Below are 26,261 nucleotides of genomic sequence, written 5' to 3'. Positions count from 1 at the left end.
ACACAGAATTGAATTCCTGAATGAGATTAACTGATGATATCAGTTCTTTTGTTTTCCTTATGTGTTATTTAAGCAAGACTAAGGGGAGGTAATTGGCCAAGTTCAATGACTTAAGAGTCCCAAGTGTACCAAAGTTGAAGACACAGCATGTTAAACGCTTCTAGACGAAGTGCTGTGACTGTAGCCTCTTCTTGGATGTCTATAGTCTATTAGAAATGGATTTTTCTCCTGTGTCTAGTAGGTTTAATGTTGATCTGGTAATGTTGTCCTGAAGTAAATCTATTAAAAGAGAGAGTCTTAAGAGCCAGTCCTGCTTTCATATACCTAGAAATTGTTCCTCTGCTTCCCTGCATGCTACATCTATTCTCATTTATGTAATGCCCCCACATAACCATTAACAGCCCAGGGTCAGAGTCTGGATTCTGGGACATTCAGATTAACCCAACCCATCAGCTCCAAAAGGGAACAGTATGCAAGTGAGACCTGTGTTTCTGCAGTTTCTATTTTGTCCCTATAGCACATTAGCAAACTTAAAAGCAAGATGAAATTTATAGGGGACTTCATCTGACTGGTAGGCAATAACACAAATTATGAATGTGCCTGTTACCTGTGGCAGTGTTGGGAACAGAGCACAGCTCTCTTGGCTCTGCTAATTTACAGGTGGTGGTTCTCAGTTTGGGACTGATGGTGCAGGGTCAGACCAGGGCTTCACCATCTACTGTGCTGTTCCTGACTGGCTTTTTTGAGCAATTAAGGAATGACAAAATCATTTCTATCCCCACCCACCTGGCTTCAACCAATTTTTGCTTAGTGACTGTTTAATGACTTAGAGACCCTGTCTGCTTCTTTGTATTTCATAGCTACAAACAGACCAACTTTCTGTGAATTTTTTGCCTCCCCTTTGAGTCTATTTATGTATTTAGCTTTTCCCCTATCCTGGAGTGAGTTCCACAGTTTTCTGAAAAGTGTTTTCTTCTTTCTGCTTTGAACCAGGTATGTGATAATTGCATAAATGTCCCCCAGTTCTCATTTAACAAGGACAAATTGAGTTATTTGCATCCTATGAATTTGTCTACACCATTTTCACAGACTAGTGACATGATCCAGTAAAGAGCTGTCTGTATTCCATATTGAGTCCTTACCTTTTATAGTCTTTCCTCTGACAGGAAAAGACATTTCATATCTCTGATTCCCAAGACCACAATATTCTGTGCTTTCTGGACTAGAGGAAGTAACCAAAGTGACTGCAGCTTCTACTTGGTGTTTAGGAATGGCTTAATTAGGGCCCATTATTAAGGGTGTGTGCATGAATTTGAATCTCTACCATGCAACTCAGGATTGTGAGTTTTTTCTTGTCAGTCTTCTCAGTTAACTTTAGTTCTAGAAAGTACTTTGCTTTATTAATATGCTTGTCTCTAATGTGAAAACCTTACTGTTTCCCCCTTCATTCTTACCATATTGACCAATTAAAATCCCAATTGCTCCCACAAGGAAGTTCTACACTTTTCTTTATATGAAATCTGACCATTTATACCTATGGTTTACCTTTAGTGTTTTATCTAGAATCATGTTGGAAGAGTACATTCTTTTTTGTTCGATTACCTTTGGTGTAATGTTTGTTAAAAAAGTAAAATCCACTCTGGAAATTAAAAAAATGTATCTACTGTGTGATCCTTGCATATATATTCAAGTGTCCTTGAAAAAATTCGAGGTCTTATTTTTAATATCCCAGAATACATCACATTTTTTCTTCTTTTTTTTTTTTTTTTTTTTTTTTTTTTTTTTTTTTTTTTTTGTTACAGTTTCCATAAATATAATATAGAAGTCAGACTTAGCCTATAGGTCATAATGTTTCTCTGATCTATTAGTCAAAATCAATGTCCTTGAATTCTTGACTGGGCTTGTATGGTACAGGTTTGGAACAGGAAACTCCCACTCTGCCAGATCAGTATAATTCATGTTTGAAGTGATGGAAAATTTGGCATGGTTTCAAAGGTCGTGTTTGCTCAGTCTTGGGTTTAGTAGCAGACTTCATCCCAACTTTCATCAAAAGCAGCAGCATTAGAACTGTCAAGCTGTTTCACCAAAGCCACTGATGTTAGCACTTGAGCAGTGTTGTGGTACAGAGGGACCAATGTGTTGTTTTGTCAGAGCCCAAAAATTCAGATGGTTCTTGGACTAATGTTAAGTGAAAATGACACATTTTTGCTGGAATGATTTTTGAATAAGGGTAGGTAAGCTAGAAAGTTACAATATTATATCTGCTCACGTTGTCATGAGAATGGAAAATACCAGGGATGATAATAGAAGAGGAACATATGAAAAAAAATTATTCATTTTCCTTTTTTGTAAGTTGAAGAAGCAATTTGCTTTTGCTTGTCCTCCATTTGGCTGTAGATGAGAGGCATTGCTAAAAACGCTTCATTATCTGTGAGCTAGTAAAGCTTTTCTTTCATCAAATAACACTCACTTGATGGCGGAAAAAATATTTCCCTACTTTGAAGAAGATGGCAACATGCTGTCATATGGCTTTGGAAAGTGGCAGTGCTGACAAAAATGGGTTTTTCTTTGTGTAACTTAGTTTCTTTAGCATGAGCAATATTTGAAACAAATAGTTCTGGGTTCGTATATACAGACAAATTCAGCTCTTTGGATGCCAAATCAGAGGCAGCAGTTTAGGGGTATTATCCAGAGGTGCTACAAATATGCAGAGTAGAGGTTTAGAGTGGTTTTAGAGGCTAGAGGAGTAAAATGATTCTGGCAAGGCTGTGTTTCATGAGGCATGGGGAACAAGAATTTCTGTAATGTCTATTTTGCAGTATGGCTGTTTATTAGGCTGGCTGTAGCCAAGACGCTTTAGTGAGATTCTAGACAGGGCTTTTTCTTGGCCATCCTCACTCTTTCTCTCTGCCCTTGTATTCATGTATAATCAGAAACTTTTATTCCAGAAAATATTGTTAGTATCAGAAAGTATTAAGTTCCTGTTCTGGAGTCTTGTACCTGTCAGCACATAACAAGTTGCTCAATTAAGAACATTTAATAAGGGGGATGGAATTGCAGAATCTTTCAAGAGCTGACTAAGAGGAAACAGTTGTTTTTTGCCTTGAAAAAACCGACTCAACCAACCAACAACCAAAAAAAATAAAAAAAACTAAAACAAAACAACGCAAAAAATCAAAAAGCAAAATCAAAACCCCCAAACCCACAAACAAAATTTAAAAATAAAAAACCCTTAAGCTGTTATTATGATGACAAAAATGCTTTTGGCCTTTGCTCAATAAGCAGTACAAAAGATTGGTACTCATTTTGTCTTCCACTCATGTTTTCTACTTGAGAATGTACATGCATTGGAGATACATAAGGCAGTCCTGAACCATCTAATGTACTGTGGAATGCATCTTTTTTGGATCGCCAGATTATTAGAGAGAAATTTAACTGTTACAATAAAGTAAATATCTCAGAAGAAAACTTCTGAGGTTTCTGATTCTTCCTCAGTGCTGGAGTTTCTTAATTTGGTAACTCCTAAAAAGCTGTGTATGCTTAGAACCTGTCAAGCTCAAAATTGGTTTCAAGTAACAATACTGTGACATCTGTACTATGAGAATACTTTGTCCTGGTCATATGCAAGGGTATAGAAATGAAAGAATTGTACTAATTTATCTGCTGTTGCTATTTAAGAAAAAGATTTATTTTCTTGTCTCATGTAGGTCTAAGTAGGTATTAAGGTTTCACCTGGATCTTGAAGGCACAGACATTTATATTGTCTGTGGACAAAGTGAGGAGGGATGAAAATTCTACAATCCATCAGCAGCGAGGTCTTGGCTTTCGAGACTGGGCAAACAAAAGTCATCGTAGGGGGGTAATTGGAATAAACAGAAAGAAAACAAAACAGTCCAATAAGAATAAAAAATGTCACTAACCTTTGAATCAAAAATGAGCAGGTCCCATTATTGTGTTACCTCTCAAAGAACTGCCTTCCTGACTTATCCTGCCCTGCTTCTCTTTTTAGTCTAGCCAGCTTCCTATGGAGGAACAACCTTCTCTCCTTCCTCTTGGCTGAATCCTTGTCGAAGGCTTTCAGCTGGAAATCCTGGGGTGGTTGAAATTAATATACTCAACATGGCTAGTCAGAGCACCTAATGACTATTCTGCCTGAAAGCAGCATGGCCTTAGTTTTGGATCTCATCTCTTTGGGCAGGAGAGCAGTGCTCAGATCTCAGGAGGGGGCTTGCCTAGCCAAGATGAACACTTCTGCAGCTGCTGGGGGAGATAAGCACATGTGTATGTCAGGACCTTGTATGTACATATGGATGTGATATGTGTGGTAGCTGCCAGGGCAGAAAGTGAAACATAGAGAGCATTCTCAGTCTTGGTCTTTCATGAAACAGATTTTTTGGGGAAAGGTTATAAAAAAATTCAATTTTCTTACTGAGTTTGGTGAGTTAGTGGGAGTGGACTTGATTAATTATTATGAGTTTGGAAGCATCCCTATCCTCTGTTACTCAGTGTGAAAAAAATTCTAAATTCTCTCACAAAGTTTAATTAGATTAACATTTCAGCTTTTAATTTAAAGAGAAGGGTGTCTTACGCTTGTATTATGCCAGCTGTTGTTTGTATATTGTAGTAATCTTTGATCTTTTTGTCTAGGTTATATTTGTTTTCACTGCTAGCTGAGGGAAGATTGTTTTAACAATTGTGTTCAGAATGCCTGTATGAAAATTGCAGGGAGAATAATTAATGTCTAAGGGGTTTATGCCGATGTTAAGTGACAATTCTAACAACTTTGGTTTTACGTGTTCAGGTGGGTAAGCTGGTGGTGTAAACCTTTCTCCCGTTAAGTCTTGAGCTTGAAGGAAGGAGAACCACATAAGCTACATTCAGCTTCTCTCCTGTCTGTTAAAAGTGGGTATGAGCCTTTTCCCTCCCTTCTCTTGGAGAATCAGCACTTCTCTACTGCTCCTTTCTTTGTGACTGTGGTGGTAGAGTTTTTCCTCCTGCATTTAATTTAGCTGATGGCACAATGTGTACTGATAAATGGTGAGGACTGCCATTGACTGTTGGTTTTGATTTCCTGAGAGGATGAGCCTACAGTTTAGGTACTTAGTTCTTTCTGGTTTGTTTTTTATTTTTTTTTCACCCAGCTAACTAACATGGAAGCTGTGTGGGAACTGGAACATCCATACTGCGGAAATTTTCATGTTTCCAACTAATTTTTCTTTGCAAAACTGAGCTCAGGATGTGTCTGCCAAGAAGACTGCCCCTTTGGGAGCTTGCCTGTGGGTGGGCTGGCTAGTCACTTGGATCTGGCTTTCATTGAAAGATTTTTGACAGTATCAGTTCCTGTAGAAGTTTGCTTCTACGTATCAGCATTTTTCTATTGGAATAAAAAAAAATTCTAGAATTTCTGACTATAGTTAATGGAAAAGAAACATTGAAGGGAAACTGAGGAATTTTATGACCTCACCTGGCAGTGCCCAGTAACTATGGAGTAAAATAGCCTGTATCTGAATGGTCCAACTGGCAGGCTGTAAGCCTAGTGCTGCCTGCAGGCTGATTTCTTTTGAATAAGCAGCCAAGGTAGATAACTGGAGAGAGTGTCTTCCTTGCCCTCATCTGTGTAGAAGGATATGTTGCAGTAGGTCAAGAAACAAAAAAGGAAGAGTGGAAAAAGTAGACTGAGTTCCCTTTTGCTCACCCAGATCACCAGCTGCTGTGTAGGACATTGGTCTTGGCACTGTTTCCTGTGTGCAATGGGGAAGTGGTTCCTGGTGCCATTTTCTGTTCCCTACAACTTTGTGACATGCAGCAAAAAGCCAGTGCTGCTGGGAAGGGAAAATTGTGCCTCTCAGAGGAGTTATTTGGCCAAAATTGTGCCCCTCAGAGGAGTTCTTTGGCCCCAGGGTGGAGGTGTGTTCCCTGGTGTCCAGTCAGGCAGTTTAACAGTGGGCAGTGTCAGTTCAGTCCTGCATCATGCTGTTCCCATTGTGTGACTGGGCTGGGAAATTCCCTTTTCTGCTATCAGCTCATGGAGATGCCTTGGATCTGGCTCCAGCATCAGAAAGGTTGAGCCATCCTGTAGTTTCCCAATTCTACTAGTAGTGCTGTATGGATCTCTCTTTTGTTCTGCTGGAAGGTAAAAGTTAATAAGACAGCAAAAAGCTTTTATTTCTAAGATTAGAAAAAATGAAGGTGGGAAGAAGTGACAATTTTTAAAACCAACAGGTTAAAAGAAACTTTTGGATCCATCACAGATAGGAATACAAAGTGAAAGAATAGAAGTAGTTTGATTGCCATTAAATCTTTCAGAAAAAACATGTTTGTGTTTTGAGCATATCTTATTTTTCAGATTTGGTCCATTTGTTCTTAAGAACACCCAGCACTGGAAGAACAATAACTGGACATAAACTCTCCCCTTTTTTGTTAAATAAATGTAAATGGCATGTTTCTTTGACTTCCATAACCCTATAATAAATTGCTGGCTTGTGAAGGATCAGCTCCAATGTATCCTTCATCAATGAAATCTCCACAAGTGCCCCAAAGCATAATATATTTTCATGCTGTTGCGCTTGGACCAAGTCAAGCTGTGCTGGTAAAGCTGTCTTTGGCTGCGTGCAAGGCTCATAATCCATAGGTTATGGCTCTGCCAAGTCTAATGGGACTTGGGCACAGCATGAAAACATACTGTTCCAGCATATGCCTGGCTGCTAGAAGGGAACCCAGCTCCACAGGTCCTGCCCAGTAAACATTTGGAGCAGATTGCAGCACCCTTTTCTCACTGTGTTAGTGAGAAGCATCAGGAGCTCTCAAGAACTCATTAATTATATTTCTCTGAGCATAGTGTTTTGGCATTTTGAGTACAGCTAATTACAAGCAGATCTTAATCTTGGAGGTTTTTTTCCTTGTAATTAATTATTTCTTCATTATCTTTAAACTATTTGACTAAGCAGTTTACATCCTGCTCTCGCTTCTTTAGCAGATGTCTTGAGAAAACAGATGTTTCTGTTTTTAAGAGAGGAAGGTTCATTCTTTTCTAGATGGAAGAAAGCTCTTCAGTTTAATTGTTAGCATGGAAAATGTAAGGGAACAAACACATTGGAGTTTTTTGTGCTAAGCTGCGTGTCTCACTCTGGTACTGTGACTGGAATATATGTATATCAATGCATAGATAAAATTAATATTCTATTAATATGTATTTATCTTATATATGCACGTATAAAATATATATGATATATTAAAAATACATACCTTGAGGGTTTTCACCTACTCTGAATTCTTAAATGCTTTGACAGCAGCTTTAAAAAAATACATAGATGTTTGTTAAACCTAGTCTCATGAAACTGGTGGCAGTCTTGACAGTTTAACATTTCTGAACTGAGTAATTTGTTTAGAATCTTAAAGTGCTTAGACCATGCTAAACCATGTGGATATTGAAGGTGAAAGAGTTAACTTTTCAAGATGTTCTTAAAAAATGTTGCCTACAAATAATTCCTAATCTTATTATTTAAAACTGCTTTTACTGACAAATTAGCTTCTGTGGCCAAAAGATAGCCTAGTCTTTAATAGATATTTGGAGATAATCTTTGTTAATTAGGATTTATTAGCCTCAGCCAGAATCCAGTGCTTGATTAATCTAAAGTAATTAAACTCTTAAATCTGTCTGACTAATCAAGAGGTGCAGTCCTACCTAAAGCTGCAGCTCCTCGTAAGTGGAATCAATGGGCAGTTAGACTGCCTGTGGATTTCTGGATTGAATCCAATAAACTGAAATTTGCTTGTGTAGATTTTGTGGTTTTGGATAACAAAGGCATCAGATGTGCTGTGGTGAATTCTGTTTCCATATGCCCTGCTTTTGAGGCTGTGGCAATAATATAGATTAGTTCAGCTACCGACCTGACACACAACGAAAACTTTTTCATTAAAACTTTCCTGTCACAATAAGGAGTAAAGATTACCCAGTTATGAAAACTACGCAACAGTTGACTGCAGTGTGTTGGGCCACTCTGTATCAGAATGATGGGTATTTTCTTGTATTCCTTTATGAAAAAAAAAAAAAAACCAAAACAAAAACTCAAACTTAGGCTGCTGCCTTTTGTCAAATCAGGATGAAATATACCCAAACACTGACAGTATTCCCCTCTAGTCTTCATGTTGTACAGACATTTTACAAGCTTGGGTGTTAGCTGTGATTCAGGTGCTCAGTTGTACACATGGTGACTCCTCCTTTGACCCCAAAGTCAACATGAATAATGTGTTTAGATGCCTTAATAGATTTTGAGTTTACTTGAATTTTAGAGGAGTTTTGATCCTGCTATTCTGCAGCTCATAACTTCTGTGGGATATCTGGAGACAAATGGACTTCAATTTTGTCTTCAAATTGTCAACAGACAAAAGAGTTTTGGCCTCATATAGAATCTGTAGGAAGTTCCTTTGTACATATCACAGGGAGTGTCATTAGCGATGGCCTCACCTCTAGAAAAAAATGTTTGGGTTTTCTATATCTGGTAATCAGCAGAAAACACACTGCTGGTTCTATGAGTGATCCTCCTGGCAGGCAGGATTTGCTCTGGCAGGGGTTGGCACTGCTCAGCTCTCATTTTTTCTATTCCCTTCTCTTCTGCAGCCCTTTTAGTATGATTAAAGACTTCTTAGTTGTGCATGTTTCTCATACCATACTCATCTATGCAAATGTGTCAGAGGAGAATTTAGTCAGTGGTACAATGCAATTGCATACTCTGGTTTCATGCATTGTTTTGGTTTTGCCTCTTCCACTATGAAAACATTTTGCAGGCTTTTGATTGTGGTAGAGATGAAGCAGGGAGTTGGTATTTAGAAAATCTCATATTGGATTGTGTTTAATGGAATATTGTTAAGAAATTAACAATTTTGAGAAATTGCTTTGCTACTATCTGAGAGCCAGGCCTTGACATAAGGTTTGCAGCCACCTGGAGAGCAGCTCCTGGTCCTCAGTCCCTCTTTAAAATGGGAAGGTGGGTGTTTGCAGTCCTGTTGGATGAGGCTGTTGATACCATGTGTGACCCCAGGTACTTTGTTGGGATGGGATGGATCTGATGAGGGCTGCAGCTCTCAAAATGCTGCTGGAAGTATCTGTCTAAAAGGTTAGAGAGGAGAATTGCTGCCAGCACAGAGGGAGAGTGTTCCTCAGAAGGGATGTGTGCACACAGATGTTTGGCTCTCACTGAAAGTTCACTTGATTTAGTATTGAAATGTGGTGTTAATAAACTGAGCAGAGTTGTAACTGATGTGTTGGCCAACTGGTGGCTTAATGTGATCCTAATTAGCAAGGTCCATAGTCAGACAAATGTGGCTAGTTTTGCTCTGATGTGTTTGTTCTGTCATCTAAGAACAGAGAGATCTTTTCCTGACACGGTGGATGTGCAAAACTTCCCTGAGCTTGCCTCAAATTCAAGTGCTTTGTGTGGGTTTGTGCTGGTTGCTGCTGTCCTAAATACAGTGGAAAAAGACATGGCATGCATTTATGAGGATCTTATGCCTGGTTTTACTATGACCCCTCTCTGAAGCAATTTCAGAAAATTCCTCTGTCTTTCCAGACTTGCAGCTGGAAACACTGCCAGCTCATTTTGTTTGTTGCCATTATCATTATCTAAAAATGAATGAAGAGGAATGAAAGAGTTGTGAAGAACATACTGGCATCATGAAATTGTGGTTTGTGTTTACAAGTCATTTAAGTAAATCTTATAAAGTTTAAAGGAGGACATTTTAAAAGTGTTTTTTATTCTTAAAAGCTGACTGACTAATTTTAAAAAATAGTCTCGTTTTTTCCTCCACATTGTGGCTGAAGGTGTTTGACTGCATAAAATAAGCACTGAAGCCACTTGTCCTCTAGTGGTATCAAGTCCTATTGCTGATGTGTTTTCCTTATGTACAGGAATGCTTCTGATTTGAGTTGCAAACTAAATTGAGAGGATTTTTAATAGTTTTAAATCAATTAAACATTCTTACTAGATTTTTATGGGCTAGGTTTTATTCCTTTATTAGCTCTTAAGCCTGATATTTCATTGCTGACTCCTTGGAGCCCAAGGGAACATACATTTTTTTTCTTAAACAACAATTTCAGAAGGCATGAGGAAAGCTAACCTATATTTAGTCAGAATTGCAAATAGTCATTGCTTATAGTTTGAAAGAGTGTGACTAATACTGTATTCACTACAGATTTACCTTTTGTCTTCTCCTACAATTTTTATTGACATCTGCAATGTAATATCTGTTAACTTTTCAGATCAGTTTTGTACAAGTCAGCCATAAAAGTTGAAAAAAACTTTCAAACTTTTCATGCCATTTTTATTTGGGGAAAAAGCATGAGAAATCAAGTTCAGGAAATGGAGCAGGAGTTCTGAATCCTGGAGTTGATATTCTCATTCAGGACAAAACTTCTACAGCTGAGGTCACTTTTTCTATTTAAACACCACATTCATTTAAACACTACAGCTATACTCATTTTGCCTTCTGCTTTGCAGATGAACTCCAATACTGTAGTTCACGTCCCCTACAATAATGACTGAAAGAAATTGAGATATTTGGAATACCTTCATGTGGTAGCTTTGGAAACTGTCCAGAACAGAGGCAGAGTGTTGTTTTCACCTGAACCCCGGCTACTGTGACACGTGAAATGAAACTAACCAATATTCACAGTCAATCAGCCTTCACTTGATATTTTTGTTTTGTATCTGAGGACTTGTACATGATGAAATGCAATCCAGACCATGTGAAGCTGGCTCATGGACTCATCCATTGCTTCCTTTTATAAATTTCAGGAATGTATAGATACTTGTTAACTGCCTTTTCTTTGTGTTAATCTTGCCAGTTGATATTTGTGTCTTCACGCAATACAGGTACTTCCAAGGACTTAAAGTTCCTGTGAAATGAAGGGGGGATCCTTCCAAGTCTAGGCTTCACATACCTGAATACAGCATTACAGTTGTGTGGGGAAACAGGAATCAGAGTTGCTGCTTTTGATCTCACATCCTTCATGTGTAATAATCTCAATAACAGATTATTAGGAATTCCAAACTCATACAAAATGCCAAAGATGTGCTAGAAACAGTGACTACAGTGACTCAAAGCTGGAAGTATCTTATATTTTAAAATGTGGTTTTCCAAGGACAAAAAACCACCAAGGAATCAGTTCTGAAGGATATGGGTTATGGTCAAAGTTTATGGCTTTTAATATTTTTTAGATTTTAAATATATGTTACCTCAGGAAAAAAAACCAAAAACAAAAACAACCCCTAATCTCAAGATTCAAGGTCTCTCCTGAGATGGAAATGTAGAAATGTTATTCTTATACTGGAATCGAGATCTAAGCCCACAGTTCTTCTCTCCGAGAGAAGTTGCATTCATTTATTTCTGAAGAAATCTACAATTCATCAAATTATTGAATTAGAAAACCCATTCTTTGAGTTCCTGTTGCAATTTGATATCACAGCACAAACCGGTCAAACGTAACCTCTGCTTCAGTTGCTTTCACAAATGTTTCTTGCTTTCCATCAAGAGATCTAGGGAAATTGGTTTAAACAAGCAGAATCTCATTTGTTTTATTCAGTTATGTAAGACATAGTTTTATTTCTGCTGAATATAACCTTTAAGTAGGGGAAGATGCTATTCATTATCACCTTAGAAAACAGTAAATTTTCATCTTCTTTTCTCAGAGACATTTTGAAAGGCTGTGCTGCCCACCCACATGTTCTACATTGAATAGAATTACAGTGATTGGGAGGAATTGTTGTTGCGATATTAATATTGCTTGCTGCAGCCAGCACTAGATGGTGCAGAGGTTATACCTTGAAGCTGACTAAAGACGCTTTTTTTTTCCTCTTTGTTTATGTTTTGGGGTGTGTTTGTTTGGTTGCCATTGTTTAGGTTTTTTCCTTGGCTTGGTTCACACAACTCTTGAGACTGACAAAATTGCTGAAGGAGGCGAGTAGAGGAAAGGACCTCACAGTACTCAGCTTGAGCCAGTTTATTCAAGTCTGTATCCATTACATTCAGGCACATAACAATATCTGGTACATAAGGAATAAATAAATTAAAAAGTTGCACTTTAAAAAGCATTTTAAAAATGAGTGGATCTCTCAGGTTTTGTTATTTTTGTATATATTACCTCACTAACAGAAAACAACCCGATTCCCTTCTGTGGAATTCTGGTGAAATTCCACTTAAACTGTTTTAATTGTGTTTGCTTCCTAAATAATTAACAGTAGTTTTCATAAAGGGTCAGGCCTTATAAGAGCATGGAACAATTATCTGAAGATATTGGTCAACACGTGACTCAAGTATGTAGTCATAGGCTGAGGAGAAAGGAATTTTAGTAAAACTGCATTTCCGATTAAGAGTTTTTACTTGTTTATCCGATGTAGCAGTATTTACCCAGAGTGTCACGAAATGTAACCCAAAAGGTACACATGGTGTGTTTGCACTGCTGTGTGTGGGGCTCTGGGTGGGAAATTAATTTTTTGGCTGGCTGCTATTGCTCAGACCTCATGACCTCATACAAATGAGCACTCCTTCTGGTACTTAGGATGTAAGTATATAGTTTAAAAAAAATATTCAGCCAACCCCACAACTAACTAAAAAAAAAAAAAAAAAGAAAAAGAGCAAGGCAAAAATCTAATAAATATAGCTCTGCCTGGAATAAGTTTGGGTAGCAAGGCATAAGAATCTCTAAGTCTGTTGTGACAGATGCTCAGGGAAAAGAAATTCACAGGCAGTTTTTTTTCTTTTTTTTTTTTTTGCTAACCTAAACCTGGATTATACAAGTAAGATAAATCTTATCTCCACTAACTGCTTATTTCCCACTTAAACCCCTATTTAAAGATTTTTGAGGATTTATGAAGATTTAAGAAAAATAACCCCAAACCCCACAACAAATACCTTCTCAAAACCCCAAAGCCTAACCCAGACATTTCATTATTGCCCTGGAAGAGGTAATACAGCATAGCTGAACCACTAACTCCTGAGACAGCCTTGGAGGATCTGTAGCCTCAGCCTAAACAGCTTGGGAGAGAGCTGATGCTGCTGCATCTGTCCTCACAAGGTTCTGCTCAATCTATTCTCTGTTATTGAAACAAAATGAGCAGAGGGCTCAGTCGTGGACAATTAATGTAGAATTAATGCATGATCCTATTATAACATGCTTAACCTTTACTAGATCTCTTAATTTAGTTTAATTCAATCCTAATCTTCAGTAGATCAAAATAATTCCTATTTGAGAGGTGATGAGGAAGAACATCTTAGCTAGGGTACAGTGGCTCTTAATGGCTTCACTGATGTACTCAAGGGCTTTCATCACCAGTAACTGTACACTGGAGTGTGTTTTCCTTGCTGTGACTGCTCTGTAAATAAGTACTTCCACAACACTTCTGCCCTCTTTTTGAGTTGAATAGTATGTGCACAGCACTTCAAGATCTTATGAGAAGTGTACTTTCAGGATCTGAATTTGGTCTGGGCCTCATGCAGACGTTAATGACATTTAATGTGCATTTAAATGCACATTAATCAAGTTATGGTAACATTTCAGAGAATCATAGAATCTCAAGGGGAATGTTATGTATCCCATTGTATGAAGCTTGTTCACTTGATCAAAGTAGTATTGCTGAGTGTGTTCTGGATAAAACATCAAGCCAATAGCAGGGAAAGTTATCTCAATATAGGTTGATTTTTTTTTTTTTGACAGCTGATGATCAGAAGTTTCGTCGTCAAGCCCAAAATGTTGGCATTTCAGAATGAACAGAAGAAATTTGAGCGACTAGTCTCTAGAGATGGAGGGTGTTACAGTTGAATTTCACATGGTTACACATCTAGTGTGGCTAATTATCTAAAAGTCAGTGACTTTGCAATCTTCCTGCTGTGGAGAGCTGAGGCACAGATGGGGAGCACCCTTTTGGAGGCTCCCTGGCCTTGTTCTTGTAACTGTGGCTTGCCTAACAGCCGTGTGGGCAGACTAGAGAAGATGAGGCTGAGGAGGGTTTATCATTTATCAATGTGGTGTTACATTCCCCCTTCCGTGTACTTTTACATGCTTCCCACGACAATAGAGCTGTCTTCTCTCGCTGTCCAGAAATACTGACACATAGCAAAGAGATCCACTGTGTTGTCTCAGTTGCCCTCAGCTGTAAACATTCTTAGAAAACCATGTTGTGTCTTTGGATGAAAAATTATTCTAAATAAACAGGCTGCTTAGGAGACAGAAGAAGACTTTTTAAACTGTGATTTAGCTCCTACCAGTTCATTTTTCTGTTTCAGCTTGTGTTTATCCTCTTATGCACATGATGCAATGTGCCACAGACTTGTCTTCTACTCCACCCTATTGAACATAAACCAGACTTTTTGGAGATCAAAGTCATAAAAATTGCAAGAGGCAGTTATTTAAGTCATTGAAGTAGTATGCCTTTTAAGGCAGGTTCATTCCCAAGTGTAGATTAACTATGGGTTTGAAATTTTTTTCCTTTTTAAATGTTATTTTGGAGAGAGCAAATCTTTGCATTCCAGTTTTAATAGGGGATTTTGATAGGGAATTTAATAGACGTCTGCAATAGAACAAACTTCTGGCAGAATATTGAATATTATCTGTTTGAGAGATTTGCTGTGTCTGAATTTCTCATCTGACTTCTTCACCTGCAACCCTCTGTCCCTAGGAGTTAAGAACAAAAGGCACTGGCCAGGTTAGCTCCCATCATTCCAGAAGTTTCTTCTTTTCTCGTCTACCTTAATTTTTCCTGTCCAAGGGGATCTCAGAATTTGCATTTTTTTTTTCTTGCCTTCTGGGCTCTGTGGGGCACTTCTGTGTAGTTTTGCATCTCTGTAAGTAGCCAATGAAAACATCAGTGAGCTCTGCAAGCATTCAAACTTTTCATTCTTGTCAGTAACATATTGCATTTTAGGAATGCTTTTTACAGTTGAAAATGCTTGATAAATTAAGGTATAAGATCAATCTGCAAAGGTCTCTGACGTTACAAAGAGGTACTAGAGCAGCAATCATCTGCCCCAAAATGCCTGTTAAAATAAGGAGAGAGCAAAGTGTCCTTATAAGAAATAGGGTGGAGGAAAAGTGAGAACATCACATGTAGAAGGAGGGAAAGGCAACCCCAAAGATGACCCAGCCTGAATCTTTGGAGATCATCTTCAACCAGTAATTTATATCTATTTTTCTGAGGCTTTCACTATGCTGTGCTTTAATGCAAATGCAAGCAGGCAAAGCTCAAATTGCATGAGGATATGACTTGTGTAGGGTTATAGTAAATCAAGTGTGCACATGGTAGCTGTAACTCCTCATCTTGGAACTATCCCTAGATAGTATTTGAAAACAGAAAATGAGTTTTATATGTATATATTATATTGAAACAGAAAATGAATTATAAAGAAGTGCCAATCAAAGAAATGTAGAACATCCAACTAATTAATTGTATCGAAAAATACATTTCACAAGTGAATTGGTAGCATGATGCTTCTTTTCATGTGTAGACAGTTTTCTCAATTACAGCCTCATGAAGCCTGTCTATTGTACAGGGATCTGTCTCAGATAGATTAAATTAGTTTCAGTGTGTTCTGTAATGAAGAGGGACTTGTGATACTGGTTTCAGTCCTTGTTGTGACAGTGCTGGCAGAAGAGATGGTGCTGATAGCAATCCATTCCTGGTGTGCCTTGAGAAGGCAGCTCTGGTGTAAAAGGAAGGATTCTGACACCAAGTGTACAAACCAAAAGGTATGCAAGGATATTGCTTTAGACTGAAAAGAAAATTTTCATGATTTTCTTTCTCTTGGGTGTGCACTAGGCTGTATCTCTGTCCTGGCAGTCAGTGTGGGACCTGGAGGTCATGCCTCAACTTTCCAGGGGAAAAAGGGAAGGTTGCATGTACCAGTCTCCTCTTTTCTAACTTCTGCTTGTCCCCATCCTGGTTTCCATGGAATGGGCTGAAGATTTAGGGCACTTAAGTCGGGTCTCAGCCCTTATTTAAAGCTCATCAATGAATTGTAAATTTTCAGTGCACTGGTTTACATACCCAAATATGTGCTCCTGAAACTACCTGTAATTTGAAACTTGCCCAGACATTTTTCAGCTTCTGAAATCCACCCAGAATAGGTTTGCAGAAGGAATATTTCCACAGCTGTATGTTAGAGAAACAGATAGATGGATCTTAAAAAACAGTAAGAAAAGGTGGAATACTGAAAAAATTTGTATTGGAAGAGAGATCTGCCTAATGTTTTCTAATTAAAAACTTATAGATTGTATTTCATCAAAAAGCAAATGCTCTTTCTTTACTTGTAAAAGAAACAAAAATTTCTCACAGAAAGGCCTCGTCTGCTGTCTTTTGACAAATGTTAGTTAGGGGAGAATATTGAATCAGACAGGTTGGTGTGTAGTTTGGATAAAAAAATTCTTGGGATTCTTCAGGACTAACACTTACTTTGAAAGGAAGCTGCCTGTTTTCTGCTTTGTCGTATTGTTTGTAAGTTGATTGATTCTTTTTTATGGCTTCCTCTTTGGTGAAGATATTTTGTTAGAAACAGGACAAAAATATTTATAACTGTATTAAAAGTACTTCTTTACACAGTCATTTTCTCTCCAGTACACCAATTAAAAATATTTTTTTTTTCAAGTTTATGCTTTCCAATCCTCCCCTAATGTACTGGAGTAACTCTTAGTAGTTGAAGCAGAATTTTGAGTCAATCTAGGTACAGTGATAGCAATCCTGTGCAGTGCAAGATCCGTGCACTCAAAGATGACACCATGAAGTATCTGGTGATGTAGAAAGTGTTTTGGCAGATTAGGAGGACAGGCTGAAACACATGTTAAATACTCTCTGGTATCAAGTGATAAAATCTCTCTAGTGTGCTTTGGGATGTCTCTAGGCACATTAAAATCAACTTAAAAATTATCAAATCTCAAACCCCTTGATTCTAATACATTTTTTAAAATACAGCTAATGTAGTTCATTAGTATTTTGAGAAAAATCAAGCAGACTTTTCAACACTCAGCCACAGAGTTTGGAAATATTCAAATATTTCTATGTTTAGAGGCCTCTGTGGCCACAAAGAAAAATATGCTAATTTCAACCAGATCTTTGTGTTCTTGACTGAAGTAGTAGCTAGTATATTACAAAGCTGTTCTCCTCCCAAGAGATATTATAGCTGTGAATGACTCTTGGAAAACAATATTAACTTGTTGCCACAACCGGATGAGCTATAAAAATGAGTACAGATAATACTGTGTTATGTTTTCTTGCTTCTGCGGCAGCCAGCTTGCATTTTTGCCCCTAATTTCTTACAAAGAGAAAATAGCTTTCAGGGCTTTGCTTCCAGAAGTTGTGGTGGAATTGCTTTTATGATCTCCCATTTTCTTGCTGCCATACATCTGGCAGTCAGGACTCTGTGGACTACACTCAAGCCTTTGGTTGTTACCACTACCTTTACGGTAGTTGTAATTAACCTTACTGTTCCTCATAAATTGTTTTCACATTGTTATTTTTTTCCCTCTGGAAAACAAGCAAACCTATTTTTTAAGTGGATGGTTGTTCTCTTTGTTGAATGTTGTTTCAGTAACTCTAATGGTCAAGCCTTGGTCATAATTTTACCAATGGGATGTGCAAGATTTGCACTTTGTACCAACACACAAGTGTGAGCAATTGTTCTGAGAGAGCCACTCCTGAAAAAATGATCTGAAGTCAAGGTATGGCTTCTATTTCAAATCTGATTGCAATTAAATTTCAGTTGCATTTTCATTTTATTCCAGTAAAATTTCCTGTTCAGTGCTATTTAAGCTGAAAGAGGGGCTTCTTGGCAGTCCTGGAACAGGCTCTAGTCAGAGACTTGTACCTTCCTGATGAAGCTGGCTTGCCAATCTCCTTCATGGATCTGCCTTGGAAATGCTTGTCATGCCTTTGCAGTGATGCCCCTACAGCAAATGTTTGCTGTTTTCATTAAGGAACCTTCTCAGAAATAATTTTTGCCTGTCTCATATTCTGGTACTGAGTTTACAAGAGCCTGGTGTAATATCCTGTGTCAGCAGCCAAAACCTCCAATGTGAAGTGTCATCCCAGATTTTTATGTCAGGTAAGCAATTCAGTGTGATTGCTGTGGGCAATGCAACTGGAGAACTTTGTTCTTTCTTTTTTTGGACTTGTCATGGGTTATGACCAGATTTCCTCAAGATGAACAGGATGCCAAAAATAAGATTTAATTAACATTGGTTAACACTTTCCTGCAAAAGCTTGTGCTTGTGATTGAGCTTTCCCTTTACATCTGTTAGTAATGAATGAACTTGGAAGGACAGGCTCTAAAACTCAGTGACTGAGTGATCACCCTCAGTGGTCACCAGGAGCTTGATGTCTGGCAGATTGGGAATGCTCTCAGTTGTGTCTCTGCCATTAAAGCTGCCCTGGCTGTGGCCTTTGGGAGCAGCTGGGAAGCCTCAAACCACAGCCAGAGCCACAGCCCTGTGCTTCAGAACTCCCTTGTGATAAAAGGAGCTGGGATTAGGGTGTGGGACCTGAGCAGCTAGGCTGGGCCCTCTCATGATAGGGACAAAAAATGGGGGCCTAAGGAGCCTCTAGTCCCTCCCCTGCTCTTGGCATGGGCTGAGGGGTAGCTCGCTTTCTTTCTACTCTTTTAAAAATGTGTAAATATTTTTTTTTTGTTCTTGTACACAGGAAGAAAACAGAAAATTAACACCCTTTAATGTAGTTGTTTTACTTCTGGAATGAAATTAGATTTTTTTCGTTTGTCTCTTTGCCTTGTGAAGAGAAATGTGGGAAATTCAGCAGACCTGATCACATTATAGTTTAGTCCAAGTGAGACAGATCTGCTGTAGTCAGGCTGCCTCGCTGTCTGTCCTGTGGCAGGGAGTATTTCTCTTACTCCTTTTGCTCTCAAAAGAAGGCAGCCTGAGATCTGTGAATTCACTGTGAGGACATTTTAGTAAAGAGAATAGGTGGTGATGAAGACAAAAGAAGAAAATTAGTGTCAAGTATATATCTTCATTGTTTTTTTTTTTTCCTTTGGTTGTTGCCATGCAAACTTTCAATGACTTTTCAAATCTTGGAACAGCTTATGGAAAATTCTCTCAGTTCAATGCAGGTTTACATGGGATTTTGAAATAATTCGTTCAAACCCTTGAACTTTGATAACTGACACCAAAGTTTGGCAGAAAGGCATTTTCTTAAGAGTAAAATTTTGGTTTGGTTCTGTTTTTAAGGCATTATGTTAGAACTTTTATGGCCTAGGTTCATCTTACCTGAAAGCAGTGCTGAATAGATGGCAGTGGCTGCAAAGCTGTATCCCAGAGGGCAGGGTCTCCAGGGGCTCACTCCTGGCGTCCCTCTGTCTTCCATCAGCTCTGGGTTTTCTCCAGTTTTGTGCCACAACCTCCGTCCCAAAAGCTTGGTCAAGGTTATTTGTTCAGTGATAGCAAGATTGGTGGAGCCTGGGATGGTTCTTGAGATATTCTTGGCAAGGAAAGCCTTACTTAATGGAAATTAACTTTTTCTACTTTGTAGGTGCTGTTAGGAATGGAATGTATATTCCCGATACGTTGTTTTACTTGCATTCTAAAAAATGGCATTCTAAAAAGTGCCATGTTGTTGTGCTAGGAAGGGATGTTCTGACAATTTCTATTATTCTTGTTACTACATTTATTTTTATTATTCCTTTTGTTTTAGGGTCATTGATCTAAAAAACAAATCAAACTAACAACCTTTCCCCCTAAAACCCAAGAACATATTTAAAATTGAAAAAACTGGCATTTGTGTGAGATGTCCGTGTACATCATTTGGAAAGACTTTTTACTCCAGAAAGTTGCTGCAAATAACTTTGCCTTCATCACAGTGGTTAAATTCCACAAAAGTGGAATGGTTTTTGTAATTGACTGCAAAATCATCACTGAATGTTTCTCCTCAGGCTTCAGACTTACAAAGCCCAGAAAATGTCCTGAAGTTTGGTCAGAGCACCTTCGGCGTATTGTGAAGCCAATACAGGCTATGCTTGATTTTATTTATTGCATGTGGTACATCCAATGTTCCATTGCATCATCTTTTTCTTCTTTTGCACAAAAGTGTGAAGCCTCCCTCTGTATGACCCATTGAGATCTTTGTCATGGTTTGTGTTCATAACAATTTCTCTATTTGAAATTCAGTCAAGGCTTTAGGCTTTCCCAGGTTTTGTCAGAGATGAAGGCAGTGGCTTTAGGCTTTTCACGGAGACAAATCCTTCATGACCACAACAAAACAAAAGCTTGTAAATACAAAGAGAGCAAATTCTTCTTGTGAACTCTTTGTGAAAGAGGGAGAATATGATTCCATAAAACATGTCTATCTGCTGGAAAGCTGCTTAACTGTCTTAAAGCTATGGCCTTCTAAACATATTTTTCTTGCTACTGGCGTACTTTTAGAGGTTATGAAGACTTTTGTGTCTGGGAAGTTGAGCTCTGTCCTTCAGAGCGGAAGCTGAGGGCAGAGAACATTGCTGGCAGATTTGTTGTCCACAGGATAAATGGCTACAACTTCTACTTGGGATACAAAAATATAGGTTCTGCTTGGCAGAAGGAATAGGTATAGGGGGAATTTTGCCTCTGAAAAGGCTATGTTATGTACAGGGAAGTTTACCTGGAAATGAGACTAAGTGCTCCCTGTATCTTTTGTTGGGGTGACACATACCTGACTTACTAACCTTACATACCTTCTTGCTAACTTATCTCTTGCCACTTTTTCTCTTGAAAGTCTGATACTCTGTAAAAAATACAAATAGAATACAAAAGTAGGTCTGATTTTGACTAAAAGGGAATTATTTTTCCATTTGGTGGGAAAAACTGAGCCATGGAAATAAATGCACATGGGTTTTCTGGTTCAAATGAACAGTAATAATAATATCATCATTATTTTTTCTGACCTAAATTTGTTGTGTATGTGTTTTCCCTCTGTTCCTTGAATATTTTAGATGGTCAGGATTCCAAATATAAGTATTGTCTGAATATAATTTTGATGTATTTTCCAGTTTACTTATTCTTTCCATTCATCAACAGGCTTGAGCATTATACAGGAAGGAATACAGAGCTCTAGAACATTATACAGAGAGGGAAAAAATTAATCACACTGTATTTTCAAATTCAAATAAACAGGGTTTTTTTCTCTTTAAGAAATGCTCTTGGCATAGAATTCAGATTTCTCTCATTCATAAGCTGCTGTGGCTCTGAAAGATTTGATGCTTTTGATAAGAACAAAGGTGCAACCCAGTATTATTTTACCTCTCTGGATTTCCGAGGACATGTGGCTTTTGGAAGTGGCACTGACAGTGGTTTTTGAGTGAATGCCTTGCTCTGTGATTTCCATTCCCAAGTGCAGCAGAAAACAAAAGAGCACTGAAGCCTTAATCAGTGACATTTTCCCCTGTGACAGCAGCTGTATTCCTTCAACTCCTCTCCTTCCGTAGGAGTCTCCCTGGGATGCCAGGATGCCCTGCCGGTTCACCAGGAGCCGCAGACACATTGTCTGTTGCATTAAGAGGCAAAGAGTGTGTCGCTGGCTGTGGTCTAAAGCTTCTGATTGGCATTTGGAAATAGCCAGTTGTTTTCAGAGTCCTAATGAAATTAGTTCAGCAGCAAGTTCTTGCTAAGTGGACGGGAGAGCCTGCATGTCTGTTACTGTGTTTATAAGGAAAGGCTTGTTTGTGTAGCTATAATTTTTGAGTGCTTGCTTGCTGTGACATTTACCTTATTTTTATGTGTGTGGGAGCTTAGTTATCTTTCATTAATTTACAGTTCTTTTTAAGTGTTCAGGAGCACAGTAGGACTTTGGGAGAAATCTTTAAAAAACCCTAAAACCAACCCACAAATTTAAACTGTATTTTATTTGCACTTCAGAAGTCAAAACCAGGTCTCAGGCTTATTGTTCTAGCGTAAATGCCACTTTGTGCTGATGGCTCTGTTACCCATGCTGGATGTGGCAAACTGGCTTGTCAGAATTCCCTCTCCAGAAAGGTGTGAGCAGCAATAACCTTTCATGTGTGCAGTGTAACAGAATCTAATTTGCAAATAGCCTGATTTTGTATGAAAAGTGTAAATTAGCTGGCTACAGTCTTGATGGTGAGAGTGGCTTACAAGGCATGAAAGCAGAGGAGACCAGGGACATGTATTGTCTCAGGGGCTCCTAAAGTCATCTTATAAACTTTCTTTTCCACAAAACAAAAAGTTAAGATGGTTTTTAGTCTGGTGTGGGGATGATACTCTGGTGTCTGATGTGGTGATGATACTCTGGTATGTGAAGTTGGACTTGACTGGACTTGAACCTGTTATTAGAGATGAACAGAATTCAGGATATACAGATCATGGAAACTATCAAACATTCCTATGAAGGGCAAATTCTTAATTAGGGGTCAGATCTGTGAGCCAGTCAATTGGGAAATGCTGCTGAATCATGTAAATGACATTTTGATCTGGTCAAAGCTATTAATATTCTCTGTTCTAGTATATTCAGTGATTCTGCACATTACAGTAACTCAGCCTCTTCCTTACTTGAATGTACACTAGTCACTGCCTTCAAATTCTGGCTGAGCTTCCTTGCTGTCATACAAAATGCACTGTTGTGTTTACTTTGTTTACATTTTTCTATCTGGGAAAACTCTGGCACACAGAGAACTACAATTCCTGTCATCACACTGACATCCAAAGCCTCATGCAGCAGCACCACAGTATTCTTTTTGCTTTTGAAGGCATGGCTTAAGGGAGATGCAGAGATGTGTATAAAAAAAGGAAAAAATAAGTATATGGAGACAAATCCAGGATAAAACTAAAACCACATGGCGTTAGAGAGTGAGAATTACAGCAGCAGGCCTTTGACAAGAGAGTACTGGTCTGGACATGCAGGTAATTGAAGACAGAAAAAAGGATGGTTTTAAGCACAGTTTTATTAGGTTAATAGACCAGGAATATTTCCGATAAGTCCAACATGGTGTTACAGGATTCTTACCACATAACTCATAACTCAGGATCTTTGGTTTACCCACAGGATTTAGCTTGTAACTGGAACATAAAGAATATGGCCTAAAATAGAACAAAATCTAATTTTTTTTGCTTGACCAAAGTTTTACTAAAGCTATGCCTTAAACTGCAGACAAAGTGGAAAGTACAAGTAGTGGAAAAGCAGAGTAACAAATGAGGAAATCTCAGGTAATGGTATTTTTTTATTTCACCTCTGTATGGGTGTGCTTGAAGCAAAATCTGATACCAGCTGAAAGAAACTCGTTTGACTGAATAATAAAGTATGTTATGCTTAAGTAGTGATAGGCTACTTAGGCAAAATATTTCTAAACAGTTGATTAAGAATGTGACTCAGGGATTCCAGAGCTTTATTAGCAATACAAAATGGCTAACTAGGCGAGAGATCAGGGTCTTTTATGAACAGTGTTCTCTGAAGTCTCCTTTTTGCCATCTCAAAGGTACTTGCTGACCTTCAGCTTTGTTTTAGTTGCTGTTCATTAGTGAAGCAGGTAATAAACCAAATGTTTGCATTATAAATCCTATAGGTTCATGGGCATTCTTAAAAAATATTGTACACTGGCTCTTTCCAGTCAGAACTTATTTTGGAGAGTGTATTAAAATACAAAATATGAATGATAGATCTACAGGTTCAGTCTTTAGGGGACTTTCCAGATTTATATGATAAAAATTAGGAAAGAGTGAAACTCAAGCTTTCCAGACCTTTTACTGTTTTTTCTCTAGTCTCAAAGTCACACAGGAAAGTATTCTATCTCCTTCTTATGAGTGATTTTATGGGTTTTGTTTTATTTTTTTAATCCTATGGGGTGCTACTTGATGTCAGAATAAAGAAAAAAGATAATTAGAATCGATACATTTAGATTAGTGGCATGAATAATTAGTAAACTATCAAATACCGTATTTCTAAGTCCCTACAGCTGTGAACCCCCCGTCAGTGTTTAACTGATGACATAAGAAAGTTTGTAATTTTTTCTCTTTTTTTTTTTTTTTTTTTTTTTTTTTTGACTGTTCCAATAGAAGAAGTTCTTGATTCCCTAAAGCAAGGGCTGGGTTAGTTCAAATGGTGCTAAGTTGTGTTGTTGTTGATGAAGGAAAAAGATAAAACCCCAAGCAAACAGATCCACCCCCCAACAACATTACAGCTGGATTGTCAAAGCCCATGTCTGCATTAGAGAATCTGGAAGTGGTTTTAAAAGTTTGTAGATCCATTTAGGTTTCTTGGGCAAATCCCTTCTTGCTGACACAAAACTACCCTGACATCTGAGGGTGAAAACCATGGACAAGAAATTGAAATGGAAGTTTAGTGCTTAGTAAAAGATGCTCTCTGCAAAGTGCTGGGTGCAGGACCCCCGTGCTCAAGCCAGGAAATGTTTTAGCAGGGGGGCACGGTGACTGTCCTGTTCACTGCAGTGGTGAAGATTCACCATGAGAGCAGTGGCTCTCTTTTCCCACGTACCAAGTGTCAAACATGATTTGGTGCCTGATACCACTCTCCAGGAAAACATTTGTTCTGTTTGTGCTGCTTTACTTTATCTGTTTACATCTGTGATTCAGCTTTTGGATGCGACTTATGTTGCTGTAGTGTGGGCTACACCTGTGCTGGGCTTTGATGCCAAGCAGTTGTGTAGTGTCAGACTAGTCTTGCAGCCTTTCCTAAGATGGAGTTCCTTTAAATATCATTGCCCAAGGCAGTGGGAAGAGCTTGGACCTCTGTGGAAGCTGGATGACTGTGAGATGGTTTGTTCTTTCCAAATACCTGTCCTTCTGAGCTGCCTTAAGATGAGTGGAATAGGACAGCTGAGAAAAGAGGGTGCACCAGTTGAAGTTCAGGGAAATGATTGGCAGATAAAATATGTTGTATTTTGTCTCAATTTGAAAGAGATATTGGCACATTAAATGCAGAGATCTGAGTCCAGCAAACACCAAGGCTTTCCCTGATAATCAGTAATTTAAAAACTTCTCTTTCCCAGAAAAAATTGGACATGCTGTCAAAGACTTCCTTCTTAAAAGGCACTTCTGGCCTGTCTGCCTCTGACCTGCCTATTATTTACCCTTTCCTGGCATGAGCAAAGAACATTTAGGGAACATTCTGGTTTCCTTCCAAACTATAAATGAACTATTTCAGGTGAACCTGGTTAAATGTCAGTGATCTGCTGTACTAAGAGGCTTCAAGCATTCAATTGCTAATCTTTGCAGGCTCTAAAATTTTAACTCATTACTCATAATTTCTAAATCGTAAAATCTTTTGGATTCCAAAAATTCAGGAAATAGTGGTGTAAATAGCAGATTATTTGTTAAAACAAGATGAGAAGTGTGTCATCATGGTTGACTTTCAGCTGTAGCTTAATTGCTGGAAATTATTTCAGTTATACACATCAGAAAGATTAACTTTTACAGGGGGCTTGAGAATTCCTTGTTAATTTTGTGCATCGTGAGCAAAAATAAACTTTCTCAGAAACTTTGAAGCTAACCTTACACATGGCAGCTCTATGAAAAACTGTTGCCACTCAGTTCAACCATTTGCAGCATTGCTTTGAAGTGATGGTTTGGGGCACATTCATCCCCCCTGGAAAAGTTACTGAGGCCATTAAATGAGGAATATGGCCCCGAGTTCTTGTGCAGGTTTGCTAAGGAACGTTGCCATATGGGGCAGTGTGCTACCAATATGATTTAAAAGGCATCTGAACTAGAGCAGGGGAAATAAAAATCCTTACATTTGCAAACTCTGATTGTGACTGTTGATGTGTATGAGTCTGTAGATTTGAAAAGAATTCACTGTATTCCCTGTTGTTTCTAAGTTTTTTTTTTAACTTTCTAAATCCTTTCTTATCCCTTTGATCTGAAACAGAAGAAATCTGATCTGAATGAAAGCTATTTGTCTATAGAATAATAATAAAAATATAATTTTTCTGTAGAGAGGGTTGAGGCTTTATGTGCAAAAGCTTTTGGGGTTTTAGATGGTCCATATTTTGAATTTACGATAACTTTGCCTCCCTTCTCCCCCCCCCGCCCTTTATTTTTTCCTCATTTTTCTTTTCTTGTAGAACATTTTTTATGCTGCTTACCCTTCTTTCCATGCACTTTTGCAGTGTGTGTGTAGTTCAGAAGATAAACTGTAAAAGAGAGAAGAGGGTTATATATAAATTTCAGTTAATTAGTGCTCTGAGGTGCTCTAAACTGGGAATATCATCCTCCACTCAATAATGTATCCACAGTCACTAAGAAGGGAAATTTTTGGAAA

Source organism: Pyrgilauda ruficollis, unplaced genomic scaffold (assembly GCF_017590135.1).
Source record: "Pyrgilauda ruficollis isolate IOZ18807 unplaced genomic scaffold, ASM1759013v1 scaffold58, whole genome shotgun sequence".
In the NCBI taxonomy this organism is placed as follows: Eukaryota; Metazoa; Chordata; class Aves; order Passeriformes; family Passeridae; genus Pyrgilauda; species Pyrgilauda ruficollis.
This window is presented reverse-complemented; position numbering follows the sequence as displayed.